At 31.3% G+C, this 26,250-nt stretch overlaps 1 protein-coding gene and 1 long non-coding RNA gene across 3 annotated transcripts in view; one reads left to right on the top strand and one right to left on the bottom strand.

Moving 5' to 3' along the window:
* Nucleotides 1–26,250, top strand: part of LOC143206497 (uncharacterized) — a 192,743-nt gene that overhangs the window by 87,494 nt on the left and 78,999 nt on the right. The window lies entirely within an intron of this gene.
* Nucleotides 1,259–2,567, bottom strand: LOC143206498 (uncharacterized). The gene is made up of 3 exons (XR_013008442.1): nucleotides 2,233–2,567; nucleotides 1,694–2,096; nucleotides 1,259–1,547 (listed from the first exon to the last, which is right to left on the bottom strand). It is a non-coding gene; the product is annotated as an uncharacterized LOC143206498 (long non-coding RNA).

The following is a 26,250-nucleotide window of genomic DNA, read 5'->3' as shown; positions in this document are numbered from 1 at the left end:
TGAGCAAAAGAGCTTAGAGACTAGTCATATCAACGTGGAAGCTATTAAAATTGAACCTGATCGGCCTTGTTAAAGTTAATTTTGAAACATGAAAAACAATTACCTGAATATATCAAATGGTTTATTACAAAATGTATTAATAATCTTTTAACAATTATAACCCTTCATTGGTTAAATAATTTAATTGAGATTCTAAATATGGGTTAAATTTTTCGAATAATTCAGTCTGAAAATTATTTCATATCTAATTTATGGAAATGTAGTGGTTGTAAATGTTATTTGTTCCACTGTGTGCTATTAATATATTAAACATAAACTATCATTTCTGCATTACTAAATATGAAAACTTATAGCTCAAATATGTAGCACTAATTTACGAAAATATATGTCTACACAGGAACATAATGATATTAAAAAAATTCTATTTTATATAATTAATATTAATTAACATATATCTACTCTGTAGGATATAGGCAATAGTTTATTTAGTTAAACAGATATAGTATATTAAATGTACAAAATAATTTAGTTGTATCAATATAACAGTTTTAATATCAGTATTCAAAAGAGTTGGTGAAATTTAAATTATTTTTCAACAAGAATAACCAATGATAATATATTTTATATGTAAGCTACGTGTCATTGCTTTCCAAAACATCAATATAACTAGTCTTCTAGAGTTCCAATAAAATCATATAAAAAATCTATGCCACAAGGACCAAATCCTATCAGGGCCCATCTCAAGACAAGCTGACGCATATAACGTCAGATCTTGACATTTTAGGCAATCAATCCCTTAATCAAGATTAAGGCCATCAATGCCCTAAAACAGTGGCGCTTTTTCCCGTGATTTACTGTGTTGTTTATTCTCCTCCCGTCGAAACTAGCACACATTGACACGCCCATTACCGAAAGGTTTAACAGCACATATGCCATTTTTATATTTAGTTGTTTGAATTCCATATGTATATATATATATATATATATATACACATATGTATATATAGTAACATGGGAGAACTGGCGAAACGTGACATCAACTCTGAGTTTTAGTACCTTTTTGGCTTTGACAATAACATTTTAATATAAAAAAAATAATTGAACTAATATTTTTTTACATATATTTTATTTTAACATCATAGTACATCAAATGCATTTATTATGGAAGAACTTAAAACTACAATTAATTTTACAGCCGCAATAATTTATAGATTAGAGTTGTTTTATTACACATACATAGAGCTTTTTTCCGCACTACCATCGGTAGGGTTCTAGACGTGTTTTTGTATGTAGTGGTGTCCCCCGAAGGCCTAATCCACATAATTAACAATTGTATAGCTGATTAATATATTTTACTTTCATTAGAGAGCATATTAATGTTTTATGCTTAGTTCTTGTTTCTTTTGATGCAATGAATCCTTGTAAAGTCATGATGATATTACTATATTTTTTTTAGTTTGTCCTATTACTTATTTGTTTGTCCGTATACATCTTTCTTGATAAAACTACATTTAGTCATTGCATTCTCCTTAATATATTTGCCATATCTGCAAAACAGTTAGTGTTATTTGTCTCCTCATACATGTTAACCAAACATTCATGTATATTCTGAACAACAACATATATGCTCATAAAGCTTTCACACTCTATAATACAATTCCCTACAACTAAAGTATATAAATTGTATACTGACCTCCTCTTTCATCACCCTGTCTTGTTAATTGTCAGCATTGAATCATAACCCAACATTCATAAGGTTTTATTCAATCACTCTCACTTTCAGAAACACTAATCAAGTGAACAACTAAGCTGTTTAGTTCCAATCTATCAAAAACTTGCTCAAGATTCTACCATTTGTCAATTTCTTTTTCAATGTGTGTAATAGAGCTCACACAAACTGAAGATGTTATTTTCAACAATGGCTCTCGGTTCTGGTTTCAATATCATCCTCGACCTATCTATTATAATAATTATTTGCAATACCCCGTATCAACTCAATTGGATTAAAAATGCAGTGATAGGGAGGAAGACAGAATACTCTGTAGCCATAATATTCAGTAATTTGATCTACTATATATCTTTTCTCAGGCTTATTTCTAAAAAGTCAATAACATAAAATGCAACTAAATATTTCATTTATATTTACCAAGTAACAGCATGAAGAACTATATGTCTTCAATGAATAAATGTTATGACTAACAAAACCTAATCGATAGTTATTCCGACATTTACCTTTTTCCATCAGCTTTCATTGTCTTTAAAATATTTATTATCATCTTGCCATGAGCAACCAAATTTACCATTATGAAATATTCATATCTCATTTAAATATATAAATTAATATATTTCTTCCTTGATTTTGTTATATTCCTTGTTTTTAAAAATTGAATTTTTTTAAAATCAATCTCTGAAAGTTCCATTAAAACCCCTTCGTGGATTATCTTTACACCACTTAAATCCTATATTATCCAACAATGTATAAACGGATGTTCTACATCTCTCAAATAGCTGTATATCTTTTAGATATTTATGGATACTTTCCAGACTAAAGGTTTTCCTGAAAAAACCTGCTGAAATAATTGTATTAAATTATGTTTCGATTGAAAAAAACTACTTACTGTTTTATACATTTCGTATATTTGATCTCTGAAAGACCAAGCTGATCTTCATTCGTCACCTGTTTCGCATAAACCTATGGCATAAACACGGTTTCTTTTTGGCAAATTTAAGGTTATATTGTTTTTGATTTTTTGAGATATGTTAGTGACTGTCCGTACTAATATACAGTGCAGCTGCAAGGCGCAAAAAAATGTTTTCAATAAAAACCCCGGCGATTTCAAATTTATTAAAACAAAGAGTTAAAACAAGGTTTACCGTTGTATAACCAGTAATTATTATATTTTGAAGAATTTTCAGACGTTTGGCGAACGTATAAGTTTTGCGGGCTCATTGCGCTACATGTTCGAACTTCTCTAACAGCATTCTATCTCTTTTCAAAAGAATAAAAAGGCAAGCATAATATTATCTGACTAAAACTAATTTAAAACTTTGGATAGATTCATATTGACACTTGCGTCACTGTTATTGTGAATTGACTATATAATATACACATCTTATTATTTGCATGGAAGCAGTGTTGTCAACATATAAAAAGATGTGCTCTCTTACAGGGCGTTCATATTATTTTGTCTATTCCCGGTACATATAATAAACAGCTGACAGATATTGTGAATTATATCATGTTTATAACCAGAAATGATTTGAATTTTTTTTATTCGGCTTAGAAAATTTTAGGGTAATCTCATATAAAATGAAAAGCAGCTCCTCTAGAAGCTTCGTTTTGAACTCTGACCCTCATCTGGGTTGTTTATGCCCGATCCCAAGCGAAAAATAGGTCACAGCCCTTTGTTTTCTTCCAAATATATCGGCTCAACACTTGTCCGCTTTAGTGAACTTCAATACGTTTTTATATTATATATTTATTGCTATTTTCGGAAAAAGGAAATAAATAAATAATTGTTATCAGATATTACTAAGAAATCATTAAGTTCTTAATTTTTATGTATTAGGTCGGATAAAAAGTAATTCGATTATTCCTTTTACATAAAAAACCTTAACCTATATATTAATCAAATCAAAAGTCCTTATTTTGAAGAATATTTCGTCTAAGCCTATGTACAGTTGGTATGAAGTAGGGGTTCATAAGGTTGAAATGTTTATATAATACTAGCTGACCTGGCAGACTCACTCGTACTGCCTCAATCGATAAATAAAAGACTTAATAATCCGTAATTAATAAAAAAATGTTCGGTTTGAGTGAATTTTTATTATTATTTTCGATTAATAACACATGATGTTTCATACTTAAAAAAACAGAGTTTTCCTGAAATACTAGCAATTTATAAGGTTTCAATTAGATATTTACAGACACACAAATATGATACAGTTTGTTAATTAATTTAAAGCTTTCTGATAAAATATATTTTTTGTTTTGTTTTGTGGTGCGCAAATAAACAAAGATGGGGAATTTCCGACGCGCGAACACGCGACCTATAATTGTCCATGCGCGAGACAGGGAAACTCCATGTTGATTCCGCAAACTTCCAACGACTGGCCTTGATATATATATATATATATATATATATATATATATATATATATATATATATATATATATAATAACTATAAATATACTATAAATATATAAAATTAAATCAATTAAAATCACTCAATTCGATTCCTAATCCGCGCTTATTTTACACTTTTGCACAACCAGACGGTGTTGCCAGATCTACGTTTTATGCGGTAGATTCATTATTAGAATTACTCTGGGTGAGAAAATTTTGAAATTAGAACAAGGTTAGGTTCGAACCAAAAAATATTATAAAAAATAATTTTAGTAGTGTTTGATTTACCCATAGATATGCCAAAATATCATGATAGAACTAACGAAATTCGAAATTAAGGAGAATTATCTGCCTTCTGGATCCAAAAGAGGATAATTTTCTGTCATTTCGATTTCCGAAAGCATATTTTTCAGATATAGAGTAGAAATTTTACTATTAGTAGAGTTAAATTTTAGAATTAATTTCAGTCTTATTTATCTCAGCTTTGGTAAGTAAATGTGCAAACTATCGACCAAATATTGTGGGTAGTGAACAGATCCAACACATTTTTCTCCGACGATGATGCTAAAAAATATAAATATGACAAAGAATTACGCCGAAAAATGCAAATAGGCGCTATTAATTGTGGTTTTATGATTGTTTCCTTAAATTTTTGATTTGATGGATATTAACAGATAAGTAAGACAAAAAATGTAAGCTAATGACAAGTTGGTACATGCTGGAACCGATGACGGTATATATATATATATATATATATATATATATATATATATATATATATATATATATATATATACAGCATAACTTTATTCGCAACAAAGGTAATCATTGCTCTTTTACAGAATAAACAATATAATCAATTGTGTTCGGATCTTGGTGGAATTTCAACATCTGCGCAGTGATTAATATTTTATAGATGTGTAATGTGTAATACAGTGTCACTTCAGGACAAGTCTTGGCGAAAAAAAATGTAACATAGAATTAAAGGTGCCTGATCAGAGATTACAATGTTAACAGTTTTAGTTTTATAACAAATGAAAAACAAATACCTTACAGTCAAAACGCAATAGTCTCTAATATTTATAGTCTATTCAAAATAACAGTGATTGATTGTATTTTCTATCCCAGATTGTAAAATTGTTTTAAAATCAGACAATATTTTCTTCCTCATTTCATTCTAGTTAAAAAATATACCTATCTGATAGGTTTTTGTTTTGTTCTGGCCTAGAACCAGGCGGTGGAATGCATGACGCATACCTGGTCGCGAAGACTTGCCCTGGAGTCACAAGTTGGAGCGGGTTATGAGGGACTGCCCCTGGGCTTACCAATACACTAAACAGAAACCGCCTCACAGTTGACCCTTGTGGATAGCTACTGCTACTTGTATAAAATTTTTGGGATATGGCACCCGCTAATCGGACAGATAGTGAAACTAACTATTGATTCGCAAACTTGAGTTAACACACGACTGGATACTGTCGTACTGGGGGGGCAAATATTACGACTGCAGCGACGGATGAGGTTGTTTCAGCCTAGAAAACGGGGGGTTAGCGGTGACGCGGTGTTAAGCTCAAAGCATGTGAACCAGCTCGGGAACAAGCGAATCTTCAGAAGAACTTGAGCTGAATTGTTGTTTATGGAGTGACTGAGATATGAAGTGCTTGGTTTCTGGAGTATTAAATTCACTATGGATTTGATTATTTCTGACAAACCATGAAGCATTTGAGATTTTCCTGAGGAGCTTATTTTGGAAAACTTGAAGCCGTATCACCTGGTTGGATGTAACAAACTTGAAGTAGACATTAGAGCCGTAGAGGAGTGCGGACCGAATTAACATCTTCTATAATAAGCACTTGATATAAATGGGAAGTCTACTAGAAGGGCAGATCAGAGAAGAAAGCAGGCTTGCTATCCCCGAACCTTTCTGGATTGCTTTCTGGATTTGGAAATGCCAACCGAACCCTCGGTCGATAACTGATACTGAAGAAATCTTAGTGAGCATAATTAGAAACCGGCAAACATTGTTTTGGCGCTTTGATTGTTTTGTTGAAATTGACATTGAACTAAAAATCAAAGTTGATTCGGCAACATTGCAACGTTTTGATATGAGAAATGTGGTTTACTGTTTTATTAAATTGACTATATACACTTTTTTTATAGACAGCGTATTTGTTTTTCCAACTTTTATCTAAATAGCGAGCTTATATTTCTCTATATTAGAAATAAGTTTTTTTTTTGGTAAAATTTCATTTGGAAATATACTTAGAGCTTCCTCAGATCATATTCTCAAGAGAATCGGAAGCGAACGAACTGAACGCCACATGACCTTTTAATAGAAATTTGTTTCGGCAAATTTAAGAGTTTACTGAAAAGTTCGTCCATCTTGGGATTCGTAAAAAATATTTTCAACATACCATTAGTAAATTGGAAATTTTCTTTCTTAATTTATCTTTTAACGAAAACTAAATGCATTATATGTTTTAGGTTAATGATTTTTATATAAATACTTTACTACATTATCGTCTAGTCTATATTTTTTTATAATCATATATAGGATGAGGACTCTTACTTAGTCTCTATAATAATAATGTTCATGTATTAACACAGCTCTATTATTGTTAAATGCATTTGCTGTTTTGACTATATTAATGCAATGAATTAATATAGTCAAAACAGCCGTGAACCCACGTGATCTGTTAAAACGTCGCAATGTTGCCGCACTAACTCTGACTTTTGGTACATTTTGACTTTGGCATAAAAAATCATTCTGAACTAAATAGAATAATGAAACAAAAATGTTATATATTATAATTTATTTTAACACTATAGTACATCAAATGTATTATGGAAGAACGTGAAACTACAATTAATTATACAGCCATAATAATTTATGAGTTAAATATAGAGTTGTTTTATTATATTTATATTAAACTCTTCTTCACAGTAGTATAGGTAGAGTTCTAGGCGCGTTTTTTATGTAGTAGTACCCCCGAAGGCCTAATTCACCTAATTAACTATTGTATATCTGAGTAATGTATTTTACTTTCATTAGAGAGCAAATTTGCCGTTTACGCTCCATTCTTGTTTCCTTGGATGCAATGTTTCCTTGTAAAGTCTATTTGATAGTACTATATTTCTCATTAGGTTATTCTGTTACTGCCTGTATATATCTTTCTTGATAATACTACATTTTAATTACTGCCTTATCCTTAATGAATTTAACATATATGCAAAATAGTATTACTTCTCTTTTCATACATTTTAAACAAACATTTATACCGAACAATAACACACATTGTCATAAAGCTTTCACACTCTATAATACAATTACCTACAGCTAAAGTATATTAATTATATTCTGACCTTTAGTTGTTTCCTCTTTCATCGCCCTATCTTGGTATTTGCTAGCATTGAATCATAAACCAACATCTACCATTTGTCAATTTCTTCTTCAATGTGTCTGATCGAGCTCACCCAAACCGAAGGTATTATTTTCCACGATGCTTCTTTCCATAAATACAGTCAGATCCGGCTTGAATATCCTCCTTGACCAGACTTTTTATTGTAATAATTCTTTGCAATACACCATATTAACTTAATTGGATTAAATACGCAGTGACAGGGAGGATTTACTGATACTGATTTAGCATGTATCTTTTCTCATGTTTATGTTTAAAAAAGTAAATTACATAAAATGCAATTAAATATTTCATTTATATTTACCGAGTAATAATTTAAAATACTTCATTCTTTAACATGATATCTTCAAATCTTATTTTATCTACTTTAAGCCATTCCTTAGTTGCAGCTTTTGTTGTTGCACTTGTTGGGATGTTCTCCACCAGTGTACTATGATATCGTGCATTTTCCATAACAATGATGGTTCCTCCAAGTCCTTTAAAAGCTGATTTTCAAACCACTGCAAATGCAAATTATGGTTACCACGGAGAAGGTAGTCATCCTTGGATTAGTCTGCAATGAATTATTATTAAATGTTATGACTAAAAATCTAATTGATAGTTATTCCATTTTTTACCTTCTCCCATCAACTTTAGTTGTTGCCTTTACACTATATATATTATCATCTGCCATGAGTCCCATGTGAATTCATGTACCATTCTGAAATATCCATGTCTCATCTAAATATACAAATTAGTATAATAATCCTTCTTTGATTTTGTTGTATGTTTTTAAAAATTGTATTCTTTTAAAATCAATATCTAGAAGTTCCATTAAACCCCTTCATGGGTTATCTTTACACCACTTAAATCGTATATTACCCAACAGTGTATGAAGGGATGTTCCACATCCCTCAAGTAGCTGCATATCTTTTGGTTTTTTATGGATACTTTTCAAACTAACAATTTTCTCTGAAATAATTGTATTAAATTATGTTTCGATTGAAAAAACTACTTACTCTTTTTGTATATTTCGTATATTTGATTTCTGATACAGCTATAATTTAAGGTTATATTGTTTTTTACTTTTTTGAGATATTTTAGCGACCGTGTCCGTACTAGTATTCAGTGCATCTGCAACGCGCAAAAAATATTTTAAATAAAAACCACCGCGATTTGAAATTTATAAAAACAAAGCGTTTGTCGGTTTATAACCATTAATTATAATGTTTTGAAGAATTTCTCAGGCGTTTGACAAACGGAAAACTTTTACAGCCTCCATGGGATACATGTTTGAACTTCTCAAACAGCTTTATATCCCTTCTTAAGTAGCATAAAATGAGAAGGATAATATTATCTAACTGTATAACGAATTTACAACTTTCGACAGGCACATATTGATGACTTTCGTCACTATAGTTTTGAATAGACTACAGACCAAATGTTTCAGATCCTTTCAAGTATATATTCTACTCGAGAGATATCCAAGAGTTGCAATACACTCTCATATTAATATTATACTAGTATTAGCATAGGAATGGATTATCTCCTCGTTTTCTTTTTAGATCTCTTGGTTTACTTTGTAAAAAGAACTATCTGAAGGTCTCGGTATAGATAATCATTCTGCTGTAATATCTGGATGCATCTACAGTACTTCTTTGGATAGTCAAGTCTTTCTTCTGAAAATTTTATGTTTTCTTTATGTGACTTTAAGTTTCTTCCAATTAATCAAAATATTTTTGTTATTAATATTTCAGTTTGTTTCTTTTCTTTTTAATACACCCTAAGGCACTAAATTCCTTGTATGAAAAATTAAGAATCTGCTGTATTTTTATTAATTATCCGTATGAATTATAACATTAAGTTGTCTATGGTAAACTACCTGAAGGATTTGAATATTTGAACAGTTCAATATTGTTTCAATCGTGTCGCTGCTAAAATAGCAGATGAAAACCCAAAATTGCACTGCTGATGTAGTACATCCACTATAATTAAGGGCCTTTAACTATCAATTTTATGTTAATATAATATTACTCGTTATTCTAGTTAATTATATTTGTAATAAAAAAAACATTTTTTTTTGAAATCCTAACAGTTTTATATTTTTCCTCTGAACAAAAGAAATTTAATGTCATTTCTGCTACAAAATATCAAATAACTTGAAACAGAGCCGACGTTCTGCAATCATTACAGGATTCCATCTTCACTACGGGAGCTCTCTTAATAAGTTCTTCCTATTTATGTCAGTGCCTGTCACGGCTGAGTAATTAACTGATAAGGATCGTACTTTTTCCATTATCCGTTGAAAAATTAAAGAATTAAATAACCAGGAGGATGGTATGTCAAATAAAATCAGATAGTTCCTCTTTTTGTTGAGATTAGTTAATTATCTATATTTTTAACAGCCTTCTAGGCAATTTCTTTCAAAATAACCTTCTGGTGTGGTCAAAATTTTATAATACATTAAATGAAAAATTAATGTTTGAGTCAGTATCCATGTAGTGTTGATCCGAAGCTGATGGGAGGGTGTATCCATATTTCACATATCGTTGAGGTCCTTTTATCCGCGTAATTATCATCCTCCTAGTTTTTTCCTTACACACTTCCAAAATTAATAGGGACCACTTACTGCATTGGGGTTAGACAGTTAACATTTTGTTTCTTTAATACCTTTTAATTTCAGTTTGCTTTACCTTAAGGAAAACTAGGGTTAAGGAAACTGTTTCGGTCTTATCTGCTTCTATTTTCCTTTTCTAATAGACGAGCATTAGAGCTTATTGCTCATTTGTAAAACCTTTCTATTTATAGCCCTCAAATTATATATATTTTGAGGAAGGACGAACCAGAGGCGATTAAATCATTATCAGGATGAGATAAATTAAATATGTTAATTGCATATTTTATATAATGTACTGTAATAACATTCCTACATTCTATATTTATTATACGTGTTTCTATTACTATACTGAACTATCCTGGAAATCAGTCACTGGCATTTTCGTTAAATAAAAGGTTCTCATGAAGTATTCTCAAACTTAGTTCCTTAGGGCCTATATATGCGTCACTCTATTGATATATTAATAACAAAAGGAACGGTATTAGGAACATTTGACTATGACATAGTTATTATGGCAAAACACATATTAAAGTTAAAAATATAGGAAAATGCTACTTAATAAGTCCAAATCTGTTCATAATGTAGGCAATTCGGAAGATTGGCGAGGGCCATGTGGTTTATTTAGTAGATACTGCCACAGTAATTTCTAAATATACGGATTTATACCGATTCGTTTATAAATTCTAAGAGAGGCTTTTAAGCGTGTTAAGAATAACGTCGCTCTGGTCTGTTCCAGGTAGTTTTTCAGTCGTTTATAGTGCTTGAATTTGTAAATAACGTTTTGGTACAAACTTCTGAATTTATCAGTTGTTATTGTTACTGGTTGGTTGGTACTTTCCCAATTTATCGCCTACAGTATCAATTTTATTTTGCGGTGAAATGATAAAATCCTATTTAAAATACACGACAGATGTCCGATTCCTCAAGTAGAATCAGCGAAACACCTTGGCACCCATCTTGATGGTAGATTAAAATGGGAACATCAAGTTAGAGAAAAGATCAAAGTAGGTCAGACTAAAATAAATTTATCGATATTGGTTAATCGTAAGATATTTCCAAATTGACCTAAATCAAAGAGATTACTTTAGCGGTCCATTATAAAGTCTGTATCTGTATCCCATTTAGTCTTATGGGATACAGATATGGATATTATATATATATATATATATATATATATATATATATATATATATATATATATATATATATATATATATATATATATATATATATAGATATCAGTATATAATACATATATGTTGTACTAAATCATCAAAACAATCCATCGCTACCAAAACAAAGTTCTATTAATTAATCTGGATTATCGACATATAATCCACCACGAACTGCACGATGACCTCAAAATTAAATGAATTTACAAATTTGTTCAATGTTTTGTCATAAAACATGAAATTAATCATGATGTTACTAAATCACAAGGTAGAGGCAATACAGTTACTGGACACGCTTGACTTCTGTATTAATGTACAACAGAACAATAATTATAATTGAGTTATATAAATCAGGGTTGTAGTAAGCATATATAATGTGGAATGTAATAAAATACATTTTATTACTTTCAGTCAATATAAGCTCACTTTGTCGAATGAATTTGCATCAGAATATTCTACTTCAATAAAAATATTATATTTGAATATATAACATCCTTTCCAGAACTCTGATAAACTTAATATAAAGTCTGAAAAATAGAGCGCAAATTTACGATAAACTACACGAAAACAATACTCTGTGAGATGACAATGAATAAATAAACCAAATTATTAACCCATAACTTCTGTTTCTGAGATGAATTGTTTCACATAAATCTTAAATAAAACTCAAAATTATTAAATCATGTTAATTATGAATACTTTTTTACTTTTGATTGATTTCTTTTGTTTTTACTTGGGTCTCATGTCACAATGCTAGTGTTTCGACTCTCAAAGATAATAAAGTTGGGGATGTTACCAAGCCTTTGTTATTTTCTATCCGCGATAAGCATTAAAACGTTATCATAATATGCATCGTCCACCACAGTCTGTGTGCTTATAATAAATTTTTAGCAAATTTAATGTAACTTTTCTGCTAATAATTTTCATCCATCTTAAAAATCTAAATACACATTATTAACTGCCTGTTTTAGTCCTACAATTTAAATAAATAAACCTAGTTTAGACATCCCAAAACGATTTAAGCTTATTTAAAATTAAAATATAGCTATCTGTAAATCTATTAGGTATTATTATCTTGATATTATCGTCATTTTGAAAACTTACAAACAACTTAACCGAAACATTATTGAAAAGCGACGTTAGAAACTGACATCTTAATTATCGATTTCAGAATATATTCCAGTTTATATCCTGTCTTGATCAGTTCGTGTTTCCAACCAACCGTTCCAAACAAGCGGATAAAAAATTTGGAACCGAATAAACGAACGCCGAAATAAAATTTGAGTGGATCTGGTACGATGGCCGTTATAATGGTATTACCGAAATTTTCCAAGATTTATGGAGCATCGTTGGAATCATTCCAGGAGCGCAAAATTAAGAAACACCATCTCTCGAACAGTAATGGGGAAAATTTTATTTGGCCTTTTCCTTTCTTGAAATTTCCCGGCGTCCAAAAGGGATTTCGAAAATAAATATATAACATAATATTGCCAATTCTTTCATTCCTATGTTATTTTCTACAGGGTAGTTCAGTGAGCTGATTGTGTAAAAACTAAAGAACAATAAAAAAATGTGTGTAGTTTAAACACAACTGGGCAAAATAGCTTGCTATTTTTTAATTAAAATGCAAATGACAAAGATTAGTATTTAACTAATCCAGTTTCCTTCCTTTAGTACTAGATTTTTAAATGTACGAGTATTATCAGACAAATAGCCTCTTGTTGGGACATAAATAGAAGGCCTAATTTTGGTGTCTTTCCCTCTGCAGAAATACTAACGAATAGAGTGGTTGAAGAGGGTAATAGATGATAGGGTATTACTAACAGTTCCTCAGCCATAGAAGTAGAACACTCGGAAGAATTCAGATCAACAATTGCTACTATGGTAAACTTCTGCTTACCTTGGACATTACTACAAACCAGATTAGATTGGCTGCAGGATTGCAATTTGAAGAATTTTACTATTACGTCACAAATAAGTAGAGCTTAGAAAGAATATTTGATAAGTCTTGTAAACTATCACCCGAAATAAAAGTGCATTGGCATCATGCTGCCATCCTAGGTACCAAATTTGTTGTCAGAAAGCATTACAAGAAATGCTTAACCATACCATTAAAGGCATATAAAAGAGAAGATGATAAGTAAAGAAGATGATTAGTTTATTATTTGTGCGAAGAGGCAGAGTGATCAATCACCAATATTTTACCATTCTTGAACGCCATCTAAATATAAAAATATATCCATACAATATACAATATAATACATGTTTGTGTTCTTCAGGACCTTGGAACACATCAGGGAAAATTTTTTTATCAGAATTTATTGAATACCCAACAAGAAGCTATATATTTAAAATTATAATGTACATGAAACGAAATTCTTCATGTTCTAAATATACTAATTCTATTCTATTTACATACCCAAACACTTGATTCTATTTTGTATTTCATTATTGAAATAGACAACTTATTAATATGCATTTCGTATTTCAAATACATGCGAGATTATATTTTGTAATTTGTGTTCTAGTTAAAGCAAAGTATGTATTTTGTCAAGATCTGAAGGTTTTGTTAAGTGTTTCTCTGCAAAGATCCATTTCTATACAAAAGACTGACCTATGAAAGCGTTAATTATCGTATCTCGTAAACAATAACTAATAAGTTATAGAATTTGATGACTTGAAAGGGGAATTTTATACATTTTACTAAATAGTACCCCTCAAATTTATCGCCACCAATATGTCGACAGTTGTTCTTACCTGTAGTAATATGCTTTCGAACGTGTAGTTTTTAGAAAAATATATAATTTAAATGTGAGTTGCGAATAACAAGATTTTTACAAAATATTTGACCAAAAGAATACATGGTATTTCATAATAAGAAAAGAGTCTAGATCTTGAACAACTGGGAACCCCACGTACTAGCGCTTGTAATTTATACGTATATTTGAAGACTATAATGAATATAGAATAAATTATCTTGAATAAATGGCCCTTGAAACGTACACTAACATTTTCGAATGTTGAATTTTACATCGTGGAATAACGGTCTACAAAATACCCAGAAATATAATCTCAGATGTTGAACACGGGCGGGGTGCCAGCAGCGCCAACTAGAACCCGATAACGAATAGCTGGCGGTAACCCCGAGACGTTTATCTGGGATGTTATTGAAGGGTATTGCGATTCATTCAGTGCTCAACCATCATTTGGTTTAGACGTGCCACCATCGACTGCCCAAGCCTCGTCTCCAGGTAACACCGCTGCCATCCGTTTTTTCATTTGTATTTTTACATTTTTATATTACTTCAATAAATAACGGTCACATAATGTAAACACCACTGTTTTATTTCGTTTTGGAGGTAAAATCACCGGGCCATATAACTTACCCTAAAATATTAATTGAAGGTACTGCCTGATCTTTCGTCGTCTTCGATTACATTATTCAACAAAGTCTGTACTATCCCTAGCAAAATTGTCATTCCTAATTTCTCTTTTGACCTCATTTACCTGTGCTTTAACACTTGTAACATCACTTTTATGCGTTATACCTTCGCGGAATTCAATCGATTTACTTGCTGAAGATCTTTACGAGTTAGTAATTCTAATCTTTCAAAATTGCCGCTGCCTAAATTATAATATAGCATTAGTTGGTATTTTAACTGCTAAAGTTAGTCCTCAATCACATATCTATCCGATATTAATAGAAACTACTTACCCTAGTAATTTTCATGCCCTATATGTGTTTTAATGTATTGAATTTTACATTGCCCTCTATTGTGTGTTGGTTTTATAACAGCTGGACAATGAAATTTTACATTAATACTTCCTTCAAGTTTTAGATATCTCCCACCCCATGATATATGAACTTAATTCCATATTATGCTTGAATTTAGAAGTGATATCATTTGTATCATAACTGAAAACCGCAATCTCAATAAAAGAGAATTCATTTGTTCTTTCAATATTATATTTCTGCACCTTAAAATCTTTAATAATTTTAATGTTCAACTTTTAATTTTGCAAAAAATGATGTATTTGGAATATAATTAAATCCAATATGCAAAATTAATTAAAACTAAATAGATACGTACCTAGATGGAATTTCCTCAAATGAATTAGAACATTAGAACTGCTGTAAATATTTTTCGACAATATTCACAAATTAATGATTTAACCATTACCGCCTACTATTTATAATCACTGTATGAATGTGTAACAAAAAAAAACAAAGACAAAAACAAGTGCAAAGAATCTGGATCTACTAGAACTCTTACCAGTTCCAGACTCAGAAAACATAAATAGTTGCCGTAATCGGTTAGATCCTACGTCTCAAAACTGTCGTCTTGAAAAGTTTACCGAATGACGGCTGAGTCCATTTAGAAATAGTTCATTTCAATTATTATTCGACCCTACTTATAGATTAGCTATTTCTAGTAACAGAGTTTTAACAATAACATAGTATGCCATTGATAAACCAACACATGCTTGATCTTATATTTTAATAGGTTAGGTATTTATACGAGATAGTTTTTTGGAGACAAAATGATTTACTCTCTTTAACGTTTTCATTTAGATTAACTTTTCCGGATTTGGAGTAATGGAAAAATTTACGAGCAGCGATTAGGGGATTAATTAGAGACATGAATTTTATACTGGATTTTATCAACCACAAAATGAGTTTCTGGCCTCGCTCGAAACGCTCGAAGGTTTTATACACTGAACAGATTTTTTTCCTTTTGGTCGTACAATTTAAATGTGTCATTTTTATTTATATATATATTGTTGGGGTAGTTTCCTTGACATTTCTAATTATGAAGCAATTATTTACTATGTTATTAAGTTCTGTCTTTAATGAGTTATTTTAATAAATAGGTTATTATTTATTACAGCTTTATTATATCGTAATGTTACATTGTGTTGAAACTATAATATCCGTATAGTTAATTATAAATCTTGCTCTACAATTAATATAAAATGTATAATACAAGCATTGTTATGTATATATTATGGATACAAACGAGTAACAAAATTAAATATAAAGCTGCAATGAACAAAAGTAAGATATTAGAAGATTGCATGTATTTTGATCACCGATTTCTATTGGGGAAAATGCGAATTTAAATGTAAACAGGTGTTAATTAACCTAACTTAGATATTAAGTTTGATGATTTTGTCATTTCTCTACATGTAATAATACTTTTCTATTTGGTGTTACTGAATCATTAAGTGTATACAGACGCTAATCATGGATAGCTCAAAAGTACATTTGACACATTAGAAAATCTGTTGCGGAAGTACACTAAACCCTTTTAGGAACTTATCGTGATGCTGTTCCGTCATATCCTAATTTTAGGTTCTGGTTTCAACGAATTAAATGTGACGATTTTGGGCTCATATGGAAAAGGACTAAAAAGGTTCCAAGATGGTCAATCGTAATGGTGGGTACAGACGTGAACCAAGTAAACTGTTCAGGGTGTGCGCGAGACTATTTCTCTGTTCGCGATGATCGAAATCAAGTCGTGGCGCGTTCGGTTACTCTCGGAAAGTTTCGGTCTCCCAGATCATTTGACGGTTTTCATCGTTTGGTTCGGAGGCTCCTATTATTTAGCGTAATATTTTGTTTATAACCATACTTTTCACAATGGCATGCCAAAATCAAATGTCTTGTCAATAACGTTTTCGTGTACGTTTCCTAAAAAGCAATGTTTATTGCTAAAATAATATGTGCCGTCTGCGCGTTATCAATTTATTGTAAGTATGACCAGTAAAATAATAAACAAAGTTATCATAAGGAAGAAAATTAATTGAATTAATTTTAACACTTCTTGTACATTCAATTTTTCTTTGCGAATAAAAAAAAGAAAATTACTTAAAAATAGAATTAGTGTGCATTAATACCAGGTGGCACCTCTGATAAATATAAACATTGGGATAGGAATTAAGGAAAACAATTATACCAATTTTGTGAATATTTGAAATTAACTTACACATAATATGACCATAACATTATTCTTCCAATAAGTTATCCGTCTCGTTATCTTAATAAACGGTTAAAAATTATATTTAAGAAGATTTTCTTTCAAATAATGTTACTCAGTTAAATAAAATATATATTAAGCAATAGCGTCGAAGACTAGACAGTTCTAACAAAACTAATCGAAAAAAAGATAAAACAAAACTTATAATCTAAGGAAGACCAAAAATAGAATCAACTATACGTACCACTCAATGATCAAAGCCAGCGGTATTTTCCAGAATCCATATACAAGTAAATTAATACCAGTTGTAAAAATAGATTTATGTATTACATGTGAATACATATTTAGGGATATCAAAGCTATGCTCTGGATTATTGGAATTCAGAAATTTCGAAATGACAGAGCTACCCCTTAACACCGGAAACAATACAGCGGATTATTGGAGTCTGTATAGTGCTACGCCATTGGTTAGTCGGCAAAATCTCTACGAGCAAATATCTCGTTCAAGAGATGATGCTAAATGTTTAGGTTTTTAGATTATTATTTCGTATTTAGTTACTTCTTTTTTAATAAAATTTTCTAAAACAAATTTTGGTGGATTTAAACTTTGTGATTTTTGTTATTTTTCAATTTATCTATTAAAATTATTAATACAGCTGACAATTAACATTAATCTGACTTAACCTACCAGTAAATAACTACAACTAACATTTTGCAAAATCAGAAGCTTTTTTTCCGTTTCAGGCGTCAAATGACATATCCACATTTAGAAAGTCTGGACGCTTCCGCGTTGACGTGGTTCTGGAATCTTCTTTGATAGGGATTAGCAAATCTTCTGATTGACGGCTTGGTGGCGCAGTAGTAAAGGCGACAAGACGGTTCTCCGACTGTTGCGATAGACACGGATTCGAATCCTGCTGGGAAATGGTCGTAAATTTATGTTGGTGATTGTTTCATATTTGTGATTGTTCTAGGCAAGAGTGAAAAATCCGACAAGGAAAATGATCCCAGTCATGCCAGTTACAAGGCTGAGTAAGACCGGATGTCATCTAGAATGATTTCTAAAGTTGGTCACCCGTCAGCCAGATAAACCGCTAGTTGATAACAGGCGACTTTATAATATATATAAAAATAATCTTCTGATAGTCTTCGTAACAATGTCTGGGTCGTGATGGAAATCACAAACGCGTACATACCAAGTTGCATTTACGAAAAAGAAAGAAGTTCTATGTTCAGATTTATATATCTCTTTTAATGTATGTTGGCCGATCAATTCTCCATCAATTATGCACCAGTTTTTAAAATTATTTTTTTATTTGAAAGAGTGCACCTCCGAGGCGGTCCCATTGGGTCCAATTCAAGATCTATTGGGAAAGAAGGAGAATCGAGGGAGACTTCCAAATTTTAAAGGAAAGTACAACGTTTTCACATATTTTTTATCCAAAAAAATCAGATATTTGTGCATAATGTTATTACTGAGCTGTTGTGACGGAAAATCGGCAGTCCTTCAGTGCAAAAGCCATTCAGTTTTTTAAGCTCTAACTATAGCATATAAGACCACTTAGACATATTCTAAACAATTACTTCTATAGTGTAATTGTTCAAAGGTTAACTCCCAATCGGGGGTCGCGGGTTTCATTTCCCTGCCCGAAAAATATTTTTTTGTTGTTATAATTAAAAAATTAGTCAAATCTCCTAGGCTAGGTAGTGGACCCCGGGGCCTCAAGTGCTCCTTATTTTCAATCATTGTTTCTTTATGCCTATTTTTCCTCATACGCGCTGCACCTTTACTTAATGTGTAATTATAATGTGTAATTTATTGAGTAAGTATCTAACACTAAAAAGAGAAATATAAAATACTTTTAACAAAAAATAAATAAGGTAATAACTAAATATTAAAATATAATCAAAGTTAGATTTTCAATACAAAAAAAAATTTAAAATAAAATATGTTTATAACAATCGCTGTAACGACTAAATAAAAATAAACAAGAACCTTATTTAACCTATCTACTACACATATTTTATATTCTACTATATACACACAATTTAGCTTAATACCACCTAAACCTATTTATCTATTTACAATACTATTTTAACTACTACCAACTGATAACTTTGAACTAGGGGCCGAACTCAAAAAATACAAAAATTATAGTATAATTTTGTGACATATACAAAAAATTTAATTTCCAACAAAGCAAATCTAAATTAATGTAACTGTTTGGATTCGGTTGGGTTCTTAAATTTAAACTAAGAACAAAACAAATCTAATTTTTTACTCGGCACCGTCTACAAAGTGATCAGTGTGTAGTAGTTAAAACAGTATCGTAAATAGATAAATAGGTTTAGGTAGGTAATAGGCAACATTGTGTGTTTATAATAGAATATAAATTACGTGTAGTAGATAGGTTAAATAAGGTGTTTAGTAAAATAATAATATTTGTATTTAGTTATTACAACGATTATTATGTACATTTTATTTTTTTTTAAATGTGTTAAAAACCCAAGTTTGATTATATTTTAATTTTTGGTGAGTTCCTTATTTATTTTTTGAAGTCGGTTCAATTCTTCTGTTAAATATATTTTTTTTAGTCTGGAACATCACTTTATCAAGAAAAGGTTGGAACTTCTTGGTTAAGCTCTCTACAGTCTCTGTGACTGCTAATGTGGTAATACTTATTATACGGTAATATTGTCATTAGATAAGGTAGTAGTTGTGCTATATAATGTAGTGGGGAGATCCATGATATAAAGGAGTTAAAACACTAGCTCCAACACACCTTTGAGTTACGATACCCTTTATTGGTTTGAGATCTGAGTGTAGTCCTTAACACGGAAGTATCAATTAATCAAATAGAATTTTAATAACAGGTGAGATACTAAGGATAAGTGAGTTTATTTTACATGGAACGCCTTCATACCATATTCTGACAAAAGTATGTGCAACGTTTCAGAGATATTTCAATTACATTTGTAATTCGATGTACTTAGTCAATTGTTGAGTGGGTATTGCTGAAACCATACTGATGAGATGGTATCAGGTTTCTTTGCTCGAGAGTAGGTTCGAGGCTCTTCTCAATTAATTTCTCAAAGGATTTAGCCATAACTGGCAATAAATAGGGCAGTATTATTTAAACTTACTTATATTATTACCACGTTTTGGTATCATTATGGCTTCAGCAGATTTCCATGCATATTTTCCAGTATCTGGTACATAGCTTAACTGAATGTGAGCATTAAATAGATTGGATAAATTAACCAGAGGTTTTCTCTGGAATTTTCTCAAAGTAAAGTGGTGCTTATTTTTTTCCAAATTCAAAAAAAAGAAGGATTAACTATTGTTGTCTGCTCATAACAATTATTGGGATTGAGGCATGGTAGAACATTAAAATTTTGGTTTGGATGGATATGGATATTCCTTTCAGATATTCTACACATATCTTTGCTTTTTCAGAATTATTTCCGGCCCACCTCCCATCAGGCTTTCTGCTAGTAGAAGCACTTGAGTTATGAGATGCTTAAGATGTTTAGTAACTTTCCATAGTGAATACTTGGCGTTGCTATTCACCAAGTGTTTCGAAAGAAAACCAGCGATTGATGTTTGTTTGATTTTCTTAATTTCCATTGTTAATTTTTATGTGGGAGTGTTAAGCAGGGTCATGCCATCTTCCTCTAAGTTTACGTATTGCAGCTATTAGATCTCTATTTTATTTCGGAACATTAAAAAACATTTAAAGTAACTACCTCCTCTTGCAATTGGTTCGAAAAAAAATATTTTGATACAAACATTACTTAAAATGTTTTACTCAAGAGGGCGAGTTTACTAATGTTTCTAAATCTAATGTTTATTGTAAGACATTTTTCTCTTAGCCACCTCTCCCGTGCAATCAACTCGACCGGCGCGTCACTGTTCATTTTCGGTTCCAACCATCAGTACTAAATCCGATCTCGTCAACTTGCTCGACATTTTAAACAATGCCCTTGAGTGGGCATTGCTGAAACCGTAAACTCTAATGCGTCTGAAAGCGATTAATTTAAAAAGTTTCAACGAAAAGTCTCATCGGCCGGATTCGACGACGGCGCAAGATGGAAATCTTTTACGGGAAGACTTCTTTAATCCCTCCGCGGTCTATCGATTCTTCCTGGACTACTGCTTCGGATTGTTTTGCATTTCGATCACGTCGAAGGTCGTTGAGTTGGTTACGTTCCTGCACAACGTTATTTTATTGTGTATGCAAATGATCGAATGAGAAGGTACATAAGGCTGTAATGAAACTCTGTCGGGGATATATACGAAATTGTCGTATTTGATTATTTCGCGTTGTTGGAATTTCAGTTCTGTGTCCGTAATAAATCAAAAGGTTCGTGCTGTGACAAAAGATACGAGCTTTTTATTATTTCAGCGTAGGTTTGAATAACAAACAGATTGTTAGCCAGCGAGAATTCACTAGAATTTCTCTGTAATAACTCTCTTCATATTGTCTCCTAAGTTATGTAATAATAATAATGATAATATAATAATAATGATGATAATATAATAATAATAATACAAATATTATAATAATCCTAGGGGCACAGTCTTTGTATGCAAGACCTCTGAGGAGATATAACATTTCCAACAACAGAAAAAGGTTACAACACCAGCTTTCAAAAGACGGAAAAGCTTTTTTATAATATTTAAACGCCAAAGAGACATACATTAATTAATTATCCAATACCGAACAAAGATGTTGAAAACTTCTGGAGGGCTCAATTAATAGCAACAGCCACTTGGCATATTAATGCCATTAGGTTGGAGGAAGAACGAGGAGCATACCAGGATTATCAAAGAAATGCCTGCAGTACCGATCATAACTGACGACGTACAACATATCATGGAAATTCTCCAGACCAGATGGGGTAAAAAATTATGTCCAAACAAAATTTTACTGCTTAAACGGGAAATTAACAGATTTATTAATAAATTTGTAGACCATCCGGAATAAACTCCCATACTCCTCATGCAAGCCTTCACATATCTTAAACTAAAAACGCGGAAAATATACTCAGAATCCCTCAAACTATCGACCAATAATATGCCTACCTACGCTTGTAGATATATAAACACTGCAGAGAGAATAAAACCATCAAAATGTAACAGAAAGGATGTATCAAAGATACAATGGAGTGCCAGGACCTACTGAGTGTTGAGAATGTTATTTATAACCAAAATTATAGGAAAGTTCTGAGTTCAATATTGATTGTCATTTTAAAAAGTATTATAAAAGTAGAGTTATTTTAGGGAGGCTTGGACAGTCGATGGTGGCGCATCTGAACTGAGCAATGGCCAGTGTCTGAATAACCTAAACCTTTCAATATATTCCAGAGATTAACGTTTCGGGGTTGTCAGATCTGCGTTATCATTCGGTCGTTGAATTTTGTTAGCGTTGCTAGCATCCCGCAATGTCTAGGATACTAATTCTGAGTATTGTGTAAGTCGTTATCGTGAGATGTAAAATTCGACATACCTAAAAGTTTTTGCACTAGAATTAAGTCATACCAATCAGAAGCTATTTGCAGTTTATAATTAAAGATCATCTGGTTTGCAGTGACCAATGTAAATATGGTTGCCATGTCAAAGTTGTGAAATAATACATGTTATAGGGGGCTGTCGTTCGATTCGTTAGCCGAAACAGTACATAAACACGGCATTACACCAGTAAAAGAAATTTCGTTATTATTAATACACTCCGCTATCAATCTACGCTGTTCTAGCAAACAGAGATAATTAATTTTAGTAAGACCGTACAGTGTTCAGCGAGTCGAACAAATAGAGCTAATTTTATAGTAGTTTTTATTATGATTTTTTATTATTATAATTTTTAGCAATTACATTAAATATTCATCAAAGAGTTCGCTTGTTATAGTCATTTAATATTGAAAACAAGAAAAAATAAATACCATAATAAATAAATAGCATATGTTTTTAAAATTAATAATATTTTTAAAATAAAAGAAATAATTTTCTTAAAGCTCAATTTGAAATTCTATATCACCACAAGGGAAACATTTTTGAATTAGAGTTTTATTACTTTTTTAAATATTTTATAGTTTGTTTTTAACAAACGAGGCTTTATCTGGATGGAACCTACAGTTTAATGCGGGCTCCGAACCACGGTCCTCGCCATTAAGCCTAACGACTGGCGAGTGATTTGCTTAGAAATAATCCTAGACGACATCGGGTCCTACCCAGATTGGTTACTGGCGTGACCGGATTTTACCGTCTTGCCTAGGACAATCATGCCCAATACGACCATGCCCTAGCAGGATTGGAACCAGCGACTATCGCAAAAGTAGGTGGAACATCCTGTCATCTTTACCACTGCGCCAACCAAGCCAGCAAGTAGATTAATTAACCATCAGTAGTTTCTTTAAATTTATATATATATATATATATATATATATATATATATATATATATATATATATATATATATATATATATATATATATTAAATATATAATTAAATATAAAGATGATATTAACATATGGTACTAAATGTTTTAAATATGATTCATCTGTACAATGATCATTATTTGTTTGTATATATTATTTGTATGTTTTAGTATAATTTTTAAACATGTTTTTGTACAAAACCCCAACAAAATATTTTAAAAAATATGAGCTCTAAAAATAGTAGTATCATTTCGAGGCATTTCAGGTATTCTTATCATAATAAATACACAAACAGGAACTTTCTAGTGTATCAAAGCAACTTTCAAACCTCTTTGAAGTTAAAATAAAGCAAAAAGAAAAACAGCCATCCATCTCGAGGAGGGATCATATTCAGAAAGCGTGCTATCGATATCAGAAACGGTTACGATTCGGGAAATTTATCGAGAAAAAAGCCTCTGACGAAAGTTTCACAAAGACGGTATAAAAACGACCCGTCACGCCCTCTCTCGAAGAGGAATTAATAATGTATTACATGTTAAAATGGAATTTACAGTGAAGAAATGTCCCGGAAGTTTCTTGACGTAGATCGAACTAATTTCCAAGGGTATTGAAAAAAATATATCAGCCTTGAACTTCGAAGCTACTCAACAGAGATAATTCAAATATAAAATCTGAATAGAATTTCTTTTAATTTTAATTTAAATGAATACAAACCTTCGAAAGATATAGAAATACGCCTATGTAGTCCTGATTCCCAAAAAAGGAGAAAATTCTTCGTCTTCAGACTACAGGCTCATCAGAGTGTTCAGTACAGCCTTGATACAAAATTTCACTGGAAGAAATATGTAAAAGAAATAGGAAAGAACTGCAGTTAAAATATAGGATAATATATTGATTAAATAGAAGAAAATCATAATTATCAGTACCTAATAAATGGTTATTATATAAGCAAACTAGCGACCCGCCCCGGCTTCGCACGGGTGCAATGCTGATACTAAATTAAATACACTACAGAAAAAATATGAACGTTGTATATAAAAACATAGCGGCCCGCTCCGACTTTGCACGGGCATAAAATATATATGCCTATGTCACTCAATGAAAACATGATTAAAATCGATCCAGTATTTTTGGTTCATTCATTACTGCCCTTGGCCTGCACGCATTAAATTTGAAGTAAAACAATTCCTCTTCCCCTATACTTACTATGAAGATTTCCTGCTATCTTTGGAATATCTAAATTCATACAATTTTTATTACATTACACATTTTTAAACGCAAATTTTAAATTTGTAATATCTCCGAAAATATTTGTTTAATTTACATGCTGTAAGGAACCATATTGATCTATATTAATTGCACACTGTATTTAAAGTACTTAACTCGATAAGGATTAATGCCGTATTGCTTAAAATAGCTTCGTAAATAAGCCATTTTCTCACGTAAAAAGTAAACAATAAAAATGGTTAATGTGGGTTATCCCTAAAAGATAAACATATACCATCGCGGACTTTTTTGTAGACCTTTTTATGGTGTACAATACTGTAGTACATTAATTTGATCTAACTCGTAGGGTTAGGCAGCGTTTCTGCTAATTGCTAAATAAGCCTAAAAAAATAGGTTAATTTACGACATCACGTTAGAAACCTCTAAAATTAGCAATGTTGCCTTAGTATATTATGCATGTATTATACATATAAACCTTCCTCTTGAATCACTCTATCTATTGAAAAAAACCGCATCAAAATCCGTTGCGTAGTTTTAAAGATTTAAGCGCACATAGGGATATAGGGACAGAAAAGGCGACTTTGTTTTATACTATGTAGTGATATTGAAATCTATATGGACATACGAAATACAATTATGGCGATGTTTCGCCAAAACTAATATAAATACAATACAAGTTTCCCAGAACACAGTCCTGAGGGGTATTGTAAGTGCACCGATATACTACAGGACGGAATTCGTACATTAAGACCTTCAGATACCGACTGCCACCTAGGAAATTAAGAGGATTGCAAAAAGACATTAGGGCAAACACCATTCACATGCCAATATCGAAATAGTACAACTGTAGAATAACACCAGAACAAGACACAGATCCAAAAAAGAATCATACCATTTAACCTTGGGTTTCCAGAGTAGTGCGGTAAGGTACATTTAATAGAAAAACAGTAGTGTTAATATACAAACATTATTACACCAGAGACTAATACAGGGCCGATGGGTCTTCCTAAGACAAATTGTAGGTTAGTTGGCAACGACTATTAACAATGTCATAAATAAATTAAAAAAAGATTGTTCAGTACAATCTCCAAGTTTGCTGCAAAAGCGATTCTTTTTGTGCTCAATAGGTTTACTGAGGAAAAAATAATTTTCCCACGGGAATAATACGGGTTACATGTCAATCAGCCATACGTACATCAGACAATTTGGTTTTTTGGTTAACAATTACAAATTTTGTGCGGTCTTCTTAGACGTAATCAAAGGTTTTGATAAAGTCTGACCGAAAAGTCTTA

Source organism: Rhynchophorus ferrugineus, unplaced genomic scaffold, assembly GCF_030347505.1.
Source record: "Rhynchophorus ferrugineus isolate W39M unplaced genomic scaffold, kcgeb_rfMv2 rfM1, whole genome shotgun sequence".
Taxonomy (NCBI): Eukaryota; Metazoa; Arthropoda; class Insecta; order Coleoptera; family Curculionidae; genus Rhynchophorus; species Rhynchophorus ferrugineus.
This window is presented reverse-complemented; position numbering and strand designations above follow the sequence as displayed.